General features: G+C 39.0%; 1 pseudogene; it reads left to right on the forward strand.

Annotated features, from left to right (window-relative positions):
- Positions 1 to 8,185: 8,185 nt before the first annotated feature.
- Positions 8,186 to 11,807, forward strand: LOC147427251 (uncharacterized; annotated as a pseudogene).
- The last annotated feature ends 913 nt before the right edge of the window (positions 11,808 to 12,720 follow it).

Here is a 12,720-nt window from a genome sequence, read left to right on the forward strand (position 1 = left end):
CTAGGCTGAGGAGCAAGAGCAAAGGCCAGAACCTGAGCCCAAAGAAGAGGCCAAGCCTGCGTCTGAGCAAAAGGAACTAGAGGAGGCATATTATGCATTTTTGGACCTGCTAGCTGCAGGCTATACAAGGGAAGAAGCCACCACAGTCGCATTCGACTTGGCGAGGACAGGGCATAAAGAACAGATGCCAGGCATCCGGCTAGTTGAGCTAAAGGAAATTTCTACCGACACGGTAGACCTGCACCCGCCCTCTAATGATTGGGACGTGGTGATGACAATGCTAGCTGAAATAAGAGCACAATCTGTGGCATCAGATGAAGAATTGATAAGGCCACCGAAGAAAAGACCAAGATGGAAAGGGATACTCTGCAGGCACAAAGCCAAGGACACAAAGAGAGAGAAGCTGACCTCTAGGCCAGCTTGGCCACGGCTCTACAAAAATGCCAAGCAAAGGAAGAAGCAATTGAGGCAGCGGCAAAAAGATTGCAAGAAGCTGAATAAGAGTGTCTGCAACTTAGCAAGTCATTGCGAGATGCCGAAAAAGAACGGGATAATCTGACACTCCAGCTAGCAGAGGAAACTAAAGAAGTAGAGGCCATGAGGAATGCCAAGGAAAAGGTAGAGATAGAACAAGAATCAAGCCTGGATGAAGTCCTTGAGCTCAAGGACCAATTAAAAGTCAAAGATCAAACCATCCAGACGCTGTGAGCATCACCCGCGAGAGTTAGAGCTACAAGCTCGACTTAAATCATTTCTGAGAGTCAAATATATGAGGAGCAGATGCAAGAACTCCAGAAGGAGTTGACTCTCGAGAAGAAGCAGAGGTTGATGATGGCTGAAGTTTCTATTGCAATGCAAACCAGAATGGAGGAGAGCCAAAAATCCCTACAAGAAGAATTGGAGAGCATAAAGATAAAGCACGAGGAGGCTGAAAAGGTAAATGCTAAACTCAATGACCTCCTCATGACTATGGGCGGAGAAGCCAAAGCGGAAAAGCAGACACTCCTCAAGCAAATTGAGGAGTTGAAAGGCCGGCAACAAGCAAAAGCAGAAAGCTCAGGGCCAGCTGCCAATGAGGGCATCGACCTCGACAATGTGGCAGATCCTGTGGACACACCCATGCCAGAGGAAAGCATAGCAGGCTCCTCTCAAGAGCCCCAGGATCTAACACAAGAAGAGGAGGAAAGATTGCGTAAAGCAATAGAGGCAGAGCTCAGAGAAAGCACAAAGGAATCCTTGGAATGGGAACAGAGGGTTTTCAAATCTATGACAATTCAAAAAATCGACGCCAGCAATCTCAGGCGTGAATGGATTCAACCCTCTCTCCCATATCCATTGCTGAAGTATGAGCCAGCAACAATAAACAGGCGAATCAGTGAAGAGCCAACGGTCCCTCTCTACAACGCAGACACCTCGAAGCCAGAAGGAGTAAATCTAATAGTGGATTCCCAGCCAAAGTGGAGGAAGTCTTGGCTTAGCAAGTACCCGCAATACCTAATACACTTGGTAGAGGCACCTAAACACATCAGAGATAACCTCAGCTTCTATCCTCTACCAAGGGTTAGGACGTGGAAAGCACAAGAAATCTTACAAAGAAGCCAACCCACTTGGCTGAACTACCCAAAGCTGCCAGGCGTGAAGGCAGGTGAGAGAATAAGTGTACAATACATGGTGAAAACCCTAACGGGCGCCATAAAGTTGCTCACTGGCTCACCTAACCTTACATGCATTATGATGAGAAAGATCTGCAGAACCATCCTAGCAGTGTTTGAGACCTTCAAGCCAGGACAGGTGACTCACAGCATATTCTTCTTCCAGGACACATACAGATGTGCTTATGATATGTCAGGTCAGCCTTCCAAGGAGGTGATACATGCGTTGTATCAAAGAATTATGTTTCTCCCATCCTATCACCTCCAGGCATTTGAAGAAGCATTCTACACGGGGTTCTTCACCATGCATACAGATATCTTTGGCCCAACAATGCTAAATCTACATGCACGGTATGAATCACTGCTAAAGATGTGGGAGACCATAAGATGAAGCAAAGGATCAAGGCCATGTCGGGGACGACATGAACAAGGAGGGGGGGGGATGTTAGAAGCTGTACACACCCCACGGCATCTAACTACTCGGCGGACTATTATTTTTGTAATTATTCATTCATTGAGGAAAACCCGATTTTTCACATTGTACATATTGGGACTTACAGAAGTTTCCAGATTGTATCCTAGTTTTGATAGTTAGATTGAGTAGATTGTTGATTTTGGAACTTTAGGGTTTGAGAAGTTGTAAGGTATATATACCACTTTTTGACCTTAATGAAAAACCTTTTGTCATTTTAAACAAGTTTTTAAGTCTGTGAGTGAGCGTACTGTGTACGTGAGAGAGAGTGTGAGCTTCGTCTTGACTCTACGTGTGCTACGGTGGTCGGAATCGAGTGCAGAGAAGTGCAGTGTGTTGCCCCCGACTAGAGCTACGAGCCGATACCAACATTGCACGCGTACGGTGCGGCTTTGGAAGCTCCTTCTACGAGCTTCATCGGTTGTTTGGGTGAGCATACGTTATCTGATTTCACATTGCAGCATATCCACGCGTTCACATTGAGTAGAGCTACACATTAGGCACTTCAGATTTCGGAAACAAAGACCTGCAGATTTCGGCCAGACATCCTACGTGTTTCTGCACCGGGTGTTTTGGTTCGTGATTTTGGTTTATAGACCTTAGGGAGAGCGGCCTATAGGTATTAGTAGGGTCTCCTTCAAGTTCTATGGTGTTTCGAAAGTGTTTGATGGGTGTTCGGCTCTAGCAAGCGTTGTAGGAAGATTCCTCTTTTGCACTTTTGAAGACTGTGACTTAGACAGTTGGTAGGGACCTCTGTAGGAATTAGTTAGGAGTCGGTCGAGTGTAGGTTGACACCTTATGCTTGCTTCCACACGCCTGCGGGTCGAGCTTCGTCCTTAGCTGAAATTACTTGTTAGGTGAGTTCTCGATGTGCTGACGTCCGTCGTGGCGTAACCGTCCAACACGGAGAAATCCCCGGACTGCTTACCGGAGACGATGGTGGAGCAACCTGTGTGGGTGAGGGTGAACATACGACAGAAGGACATGACTGACTGCGTGGAGTACGCCTCGCTCGCCGCAACCGCCTACCACGCACCGAGCTTGGTGATGGAGATACAAATTCCTCAGCCTACGATGAAGAAAAAACAAATTCATCCGAACCGCCTTTCCTCCAACGTCTTTCTACGATTGGAACCACACGGTCAGGCGGACCCTGCGACCTAGTGAGTATGCATATTCATCGCAGGTCGTCCATCACACATCGTGGTCACTAGATGTAATGGCTATTGGCCGCACAGAAGCAATAGGCATTACGGGAATGATTGCCCACAAACTACATTATGTGAACATCAAACACATGGAAAAAGGATAGAAGACAATACACAGTACACAGGCACAGAACACCTCCTGCTTCATTCATATGTAATCCGGACACAGAGTTACAACAGCAGATGTAATGGGATAACATAAAGGTTGGTTACATCAAAAGACAGGTATGCCCCCCATATACAACCGCTGCTCCAGCGCAGATCGGGAACGGTGCACACACTCCTCCTGTCCCAAGATATCTTGTGAAGAACAGCCGCCGCATACCGCATGACTCCTGATACGCAATGCCCAGACCTTCGCAGGACCGCATGTGTGACTCATGCCGTAACACATTGATCAATTGTTTTACCCTTGAATATTCTTTTGGACCATATACATGGAGCAACAAGACCAATAGAGTGCCTATGCACCATCTATTACACAGGCATCATACAAGGATATTTTTTCTCTTTCCACCTTCACCTGCTAACCAACTCGCATGCACACTTTTTGTTAAATTAACATTGGGAATTTGCACCTGCTCCCATGGAATTAGACAAGCCTATGAAATTCTAACAAACATGCATTAAAGTTTATAAATTTCGTGTATACAAATTTTATAAATTTTGCTAAAAATAGAAATTGTCATAAAGGTACTTACATCTGTTCTAATTCCTCCCCAGTGTGAAATTCATTGCTCCCACCATTTAAACCATCTGCTCACTCTTGTGATGCTCTCTGTAGATAGATGTTGTCTCCACCATTTTTGAATTGTAAGCATCTTTTGAGATGCAATCACAGTGGTCTACAAGCTCTCCATTTCTCACACATATCAATGTGTTGATTTTTTAGTTGTTGAGGTATCCACTTTTTAGCATATGTGTGCAGACTCTGCTCCCACTGAAATAGGCATGACCGTTCACGTCCCTCCATGATATTATCTGGCCCGCCATTGAAGACTATTTGAATAGCATTCCAATTTGCACCAGCCTCATCAGACATAAAACCTGCAAAGTCAGCGGCACCATGTCCGTATTTTTCCATTGTTGAATTAAGGTTCTCCCAAATAATTACTTGGGTCTTTGCATCCTCCTCTTTAGTTTCACATATAGCAATTATCTACAGTGATCGTATGCTACAAGATATTCAACATAAATATTTTCACACATATCTTCTCATATTTAAATGATGAAAAAAATTATGAGATATTTAAATACTTAAAGATTACCTTGGATCATAAACTGAGCATGACATTGTTGCACATCCATCTATTCTATGGGTAAAACCCACGTATTTCTTAAGTCACCACTTCTAGTTCTTTTCATCCGATTTACTAGATCAATCCTAGAATCCTGGTCCCTTAGTGGACATTTTAAATAGAAAGCACTTGTCATCCTCTTCGCCCTATCCAGGAAATCTACTCCCATGGAAAAAATAAAACATGCACTTTTTTTGAAGCAATAAAATACTATCATATCAATCCCCAATAAGAGAACCTTGACTCTTTCTCTCCTTTGAAACAATTGAAGAAAACCTACATCATGCATTCCCAAGAAATTTGAATCAATAATAGTTAAAGAATTAACAAATTCAAGGAACAAAACTGAGTTTCTCATACCCTTTGGTTTGAACAAGTAGCTTCATTTCTTCCAAAAAATCATTGAATTGTCCATCGGATGTAACTTCAGTTTCCTCACCAATCAAGGAGTTAAGCACAAGTTGTTGTGCCACTAGCATTTGAATTTTTCTTGGTCCACCCTTTTCAATTTTTAGTATTGCACCTACCAGTTTCTGCACTCTTGCAATAGCAGCCATGGAGGTTTCTGCCTTAACATTATGACAATGTTTACCAACATGTATTGCCAGTCGCGACATGTACCATCTCTAGGCAAAACATAATAGATTTTTCATGGACAAGCACCAAGTAAAACCTTCTGAAAATAATGACAAGTTATTGTTGTTTTGTCTTCCATTGCAAGGTAGTCCTTCTTGACATGTCTATCTAAATATCCATGAAAATCTCGACTATTAAATTCTTGTTCTTTAATATAATGAGGACATGTTGAATAATTGCATTGTATGCATCCCAAACAATGGCTTAGACGAACTGTGCATGCTATCACCATGGTTGTAATTGATGGGCGAGTCCACAAGTGACCAGCAAAGCGTTGTTCCATCCCTCACATTTTTTTTGTTTTATCCTAAGTTGCAGGCAACTCAAAGCACAAATTTCCATCATAATGTTGTGGAAGTTCAGCAACTTGCAAAGGAGATCCACCTAATGTTAATAGATCCTTTCACTTTTTTGCCCCTAGATTTTGTTGAATCCGAATGACGCTTGACTGAGTTTTGAGGTGTCCTATATCGTCTCACCTCTACTTTCAAATGCACAATGCTTAAAACCTCTTCAGATATCTCTCTATCATTTTCTTTCTCACTATCAGATACCTATATAAATGTGTCGGAATGAAGCAACTCAAACAAGCTCGACAAAGATCAATCTATTAAAAAATGTTGATGACCTTCAACATCCCACTGTGGTTGCAATAAGACTTTTGCTAGGCCACAATCACTTTTAGTAAGAACAGATAGTGATTGAAAATGGCAAGATGGAGACAAAAAACTCTACAAATAGTAAGCACTAAGCAACAATGAGTTTCCCCTCAACTGAATCTCGTGGTTGACTATCTGACCACCAACCTTCCAAGTTATTGTCACTTTCATGTTGGAAATATTATCTCAAGCAAAAGATTACATGGTGGAGATGCGCAAAAACTATGGTGGGTTAAGTCAAGGTGGTGAAGGTCAATGAAAGTGGTCAAGGTTAATGAAAGTGAAAGATTGGCAGGTAGACAAAAAGACCCATGGATTTTGTGTATAAGGCAGTTGCATAAGATATTGTACGTTAACACAGACGGCTCAAAGAATAATGAAAATCATAATTTGAAGAAGTGCATTTAAACTAGCTAGTACGTCATTTAATATACTAGGGAAAATTTGGACTCACAAAGGGGCCTTATAAGGAGTTTGACTTCCTCTCTCATGTCCAAAACGGGCGTGCGGTAAATTTTTTAAAAATCAACTCTAAACTTGGCGGATATTTGAAAGTTAGAATATACTCTTCAAGCTCTTTCTATTGATATATAGCACGCCATGAGATTCCTCATATTTTGAAAGATTCTATTTTTTATTCTCTTGTGATGTGACAACTCCATCTAAAATCTAGAGAACCAAAAATAGAATTTTTCAAAATATGAGGAATCTTGTGGTGTGCTATATATCAATAGAAAGAGCATGAAGAGTAGATTCTAACTACCAAATCTTCGCCAAGTTTAGAGCTGATTTGCAAAAAATTTACCGCACGCCCGTTTTGGGCATGATAGAGAAAGTCAAACTCCTTATAAGGTCCCTTTGTGAGTCCAAATTTTCCCTAATGCAGTGACAGTCGTGAATGTATGTACATTCAAACTGTAAATTATAATTTTTAAATATGTACAATCTATAATTTGGTGGTTGCCAGTGGAATTTGTCATCAAATTTGACGGGCCATTTAATTTGTAAATGGTGGTTCAAGACTGCATTTAATGCAGTCTAATGGTGCCTTCATCTTGTGTGTGTGTGTGTGTGTGTGTGTGTGTGTGTGTGTATATATATCTATATATATATATATATATATATATATATATATATATGTGTGTGTGTGTGTGTGTGTGTGTATATGTATGATTGTGTGTGTGTGTGTGTTAACACAGTTTCTGTGCACCTAGTTTTTGTGCCTAATTGCTTTTGTGTGTGTGTGTGTGTGTGTGTGTGTGTGTGTGTGTGCACGCGTGCACGTGCAATGCATAATTAAAATGATGTGTGCATTACCACCATTTTGTTTGTGTATATATAACTTAACTAAAAAAAAACTATGTTTTTTACACACACACACACACACACACAGTCATATATATATATATATATATATATATATATATATATATATATATATATATATATATATATATATATTTACAAACACACGGAAAAACACAATATATGTGTAAAAATGCTACATCTTTTACACACACACAGTCATATATATATATATATATATATATATATATAATTAAAACAAATGCTACATTTTTTACACACATACACAGTCATATATATATATATATATATATATATATATATGACTGTGTATGTGTGTAAAAAATGTAGCATTTGTTTTAATTATATATATATATATATATATATATATATGACTGTGTATGTGTGTAAAAAATGTAGCATTTGTTTTAATTATATATATATATATATATATATATATATATATATATATATATATGACTGTGTGTGTGTAAAAGACGTAGCATTTTTACACATATATTTTGTTTTTTTGTGTGTGTGTGTGTTTAAGTTACATATACAACGTAGCATTTTTACTATATATTTATTTATTTCAATCAATAGCTTGGTATAAAATTGTTTATGTGTTGGTCTGATGTATATATTTTAGAAATGAAATTGAAATGAAAGTTGAGTGAAGTGAAAGTGAAGGATATTCTTTTGCTGTGAAGAAGAAGGAGTAGAAGAAGAAAAGGTACACATCTTGTGTGTGTGTGTGTGTGTGTGTGTGTGTGTGTGTGTGTGTGTGTGTGTTGTCACGCGTGCAAGTCGGATCCGCTAGAGGAGCTCCAACGCATGCTGCCTTCATACCATGCCTTTCAAGGCATGGAGGAGCTTTATTATATGAGCTCCATTGGAGCTCCCCCATGACTTGAAAGGCATGGTGAGAAGGTAGTGCACGTGCTGCTTTCTCACCATGCCTTTCAAGGTATGGAGGAGATCCATTGGGGCTTCAATGGGCGAACATACATGCATACACACACACACACACACACCCAAACACTTGCATTCACACACACAATCATGCATACACACACACACACACACACACACATTATACTTGCATACACACACACACAGTGACAATCATGCATACACACACACATTACACTTGCATACACACCTACACCAATAACAATCATGCATACACACACACACATTACTCTTGCATATACACACACTCAGTAACAATCATGCATTCACACACATCAACACACTTGCACACATGGCACACACACACACAATCATGCATACACGCACACTTACATTACACTTGCATACACACACACACATACAGTAACAACCATGCATACACATACACACTTGCATTCACACACATAAACACACTTACAATGATGCATTTGCATATTACGCAATCAAGCACAAATAAATTGGTTGTAGTACACACAAAGACACTTACATACTCACACTTGTTGTGAAGCAGAGCTAAAAAAACGTTGAAGTGGATTTGTATTTATTTCTTGCCATGAGCAAGTTTAGAATGGGATTTTGTTTTTAATTTGCATTTTGCGTCGTTATGCTGCCAAAATTTTTTAGTTTCTATTTGCATTGTCGTTGCTAAGAATACTTTTGTTTCTTGACAGATTATGGTTTGTACACCATCTAAACATGGCAGGACATGTATCTCTCAGAGTAAGTTCAACTATATTAAGCTATTTATGGTCTTTTTTTTTGTCTCTACATAATAAACTAGTGGTGGTCTTATTGTTTTTCGCTTTTAGGAGTAGGATACACATTAAGGGATGGCACTAAAGGACATAGGGCCAATGCGCGATCGTCCATTGCTTCTTCCAATGTCCGTCAAAAGGAGGATATATTGGGTGATGTGCATGAAGAAGAGGAGCTCATAGATATTCATGCTACACAAGGTGGAGTGGTTGCCCAAAGCGTGTCTGAAGCAACGATAATTGTTTGGAAAGGATGTTCATGGTCGCATATTGGACGAGATTGTAGAGGGTTTTATTGTAAAGAGAGGTGGGGAACCTCCTTGCATTCCTCTCTGCAAATTGATGGAAAACAAAGCCATTAGAGTGGTGGGTACAGGCACTGAGGGCTTGGTGAAAAGATTTGAGATGTCTGGATACAGTGTGCTTAGAGCTTCATTTCTTGTGTCATTTAAGAATCCTGGCCATGATCAATATTATGTTTTTGAATCAGACAAAGAAGAATGGGGGCCTATTTGGCGAGAAATAAGCGATGATTTTAATAATTCCCTTCCTCTTGAGTGGGAAGACTTAAGCGGGAAAAAAAATATTGTTTGGGATGGCAATCACCGCTTGAAAACTTGGATGCGCTTGATAAAAATGCGTAAGTGATTTGTTTTTCATTTAATATAAGGTTGTCTTATTTTACTTTGTGCTTTCTACTTTGCCCTTTTGTTGTTGTAGAATTTTCAATGATAAGGTGGAGACATTGTTGTGTCAAGTGTCAATTTATCTATGTCAATAGAAGTGCGGAGGGGGCACTTATGCTAGCTCTACGCTTTCAAAGTAGGCTCATTTGTTGTTTTAAAAGATATTTCTATTAATTTATCGATATCATTCTCTTGCCATTTAATTTAAGATATTGTGGTTTAGGATTGGTAGAACCACTATGAGCACAAATTTGGGTCAGGAGATCTTCTTATTCCAAAAACTAGCCATGGCAAGAAAAAATTCTTTAATGAAAGACTTTCCCCAAGATTGGAATCAATGGATAGAGGTAGAGCTTGCTTGTGAGAAGAAGGCATCTAAAGGAAGTTGATACAACGCTCCTGCTCTTTTATTGACAATGCTCATATGGAAGGTATAAGTTTTTACCTTAAAGTATACTTTTTATGTTATTTCTAAAGCTAGACACAATTTTGTAAAATCTTGCTTGCGAGAAGAAGGCATCTAAAGGAAGTTGATACAACGCTCCTGCTCTTTTATTGGCAATACTCATATGGAAGGTATAAGTTTTAACCTTAAAGTATACTTTTTATGTTATTTCTAAAGCTAGACACAATTTTGTAAAATATTATCTTTTTTTCTACTTGCTCTACAGAAGGAAGGCTTTGACATGTCTCTTATCAAAGAGATGCAAGAGATCAATGATCCATCGATTTCAGTGCCAGAAAAGGAAATGGTTGCTCTTGGAAGAGTAGAAAAAATATTCAAAGAAAGAGCTTATAAGGTAAACACTTTCTCTTCTCATCATTCATGTTTGAATTTGTACAAAATTGTAAGTTGATATGTCATTTGGATTGGATTTATTGGATTGCAAAATTAATTTGATTTTATTCATGCAAATGCAACATAGATGTTGGCCATTGCCAACCCCGCCAATGGAAAAGGGTTCTTCTCTTCGTTTTTTAACTTCAATTGGATAAGAGAAAAGGATCAGGTGGGCCTTACAAGAGACAAGGTCCACTCTTTGGCAATTTATAGAATTTCACCGGAGAGGTAATAATCCTTGGCTCAAAAAAGCACATGAAATAATCAAATGAATCAATGCGTTTGTGGTTTGTTTATTGTTTTCTCTATAGGAAAAAGGAAATATTTCACTCTTTGATGCATTGCCATGTAGATCATGTTACTTCTGAGCATTATATTAGTGCAATGAAATATGTACTTGCGTAAAGAATGGTATTGGGGAAGTATCTTGAAGCAATGCTTAAGGATCAAAGGGAAAATGATTGATGAAATGTCAGAGGGCTTTGAAGCATGGTTTCATCACCGGTTGACAGAGCACATTGATAAATCTTTTGTGGAGCTTTGGAGTAAGCTCAACACAAAAGAGTCAGATGAAAAATTTCAAAAGCTCATGGAATCTTCGAGGAGAGTATTATTCAGGTAATACAATTGATATCTTTATGGTTGATATTCTATTTTTCACTTAGAGTTTGCATAATAAATAAGTCACTCGGTAAAGGAGATCAAAGAAAGTTAAATGCATTTTATGTAGATGGCTAATTCAGCTTTACAATCAAACTTTGTTGGAGAGGTTGCCAGCTGTCATTGAGAGTTGAAGGGTACTCTCTTTTGAGGAGTGTATGTATCCACTATGGATGAGGGAAATGGTTTGCTGCTTGGGAAATTGAGTATTTCCCTTGGTGAAAAATACAGAGTTTGCTGACAATGGGTGGTACATCATCTTAAGCTCCATTGATCATTTTGGCATTGTGTCTGGCCATGCCATTAACATGGGATTCAAAAATGATGCACACCATCCTTCTTTTGATCCCCAATGATTATGTGTAAAATACCATTGAGATTGAGAGAGTAAGTAAAGTTATTTGTTGATTGAAAAATCATGCTCTTAGTTTTCTTCAATAGATCACATTCCAATTCTAATTTGTAGATGGAAACACTATTGCTAGGATTGTTTTATCATAAGGGTCAACGTCCTATCTACGACATCGATGAGATGGAGAGAGCGTGGACAACAATTCTTTCGATGCCAAGTCCGGAATATTGGTGGAGCGTGTTGACGGAGAGTACATTGGAGGACGTGCTCTTAGAGGTGCCGTTGAGAATAGCCTTGACTTCTTTTGGTAAGAAGATATGCTTCCTACTATTCCTTGTCAGACTATGTTACGTAAAGTAAAAATACCCATGTTTCTTTCCTTTCTTTAGCTGGCTCGTGCGGACATTTACTACGAAACACACCTACATTGTTGATATCTTTTCTACATGTGGTGGCTTGGGCCATGTTTGCACTGAATTTTCTAGGCATTGACTTTGCGTAGATAGTAGTGACCCACAGGTTTTTCAACAGCATCTTTCACGCTTCAAGGCTCCATGTGTAAGTGCTATTCTAGTAGTTGATGCAAATAGTGACGAGGAGACCGACTGGAAACAATATGAGCCCGGATCACACTTCCCTTGATTGACATCAACATTGGTATTATCTATGGTGTTTTCTAGTCTATGATTTGTATGGGATGACGTGTGACCATGGTGTTTGGGTGCCACTTTTTTACTATGATTGAAGACATGTTGTTGGTGTTGACCGTCCTTATCAATGCAGTCATGATTCATATTTATTATGCTAGATAGAAGTTAGTTGAGAGCTTTGGATTTATCAAAGTAATATACCAAAACGAGTTTTTTTGCGTATGTATTTTCTTCTTGTCGTGATCATTGGGCTGCTCCACAGAAGCAAGTATGGAATGGGAATGTTTTTTTGTTTGAATTTTCACGCCGTTATGCTACCAAAATATTGATTGCTTGTCAATATAATCATGCTTTTTTAGCATGTTTGGAAACATAATCGTGGTTTCATGTTTGGAAACATAATCGTGGTTTCATGTATACAAAGATTAACAAAAGTTAGGCAAGATTTCAGGGAAGCATGGAATGGGGATTTTTTTTGTTTGCATTTTCACGCTGTTATGCTGCTGAAATTTTGATAGCTTGTCAATATTTCTTTACACTGTCAGTCTAAGAATATGTATATATATATATATAT

The sequence above is a fragment of the Adiantum capillus-veneris genome, chromosome 24 (genome assembly GCF_014529385.1).
Source record: "Adiantum capillus-veneris isolate H3 chromosome 24, ASM1452938v2, whole genome shotgun sequence".
NCBI classification, from domain to species: Eukaryota; Viridiplantae; Streptophyta; class Polypodiopsida; order Polypodiales; family Pteridaceae; genus Adiantum; species Adiantum capillus-veneris.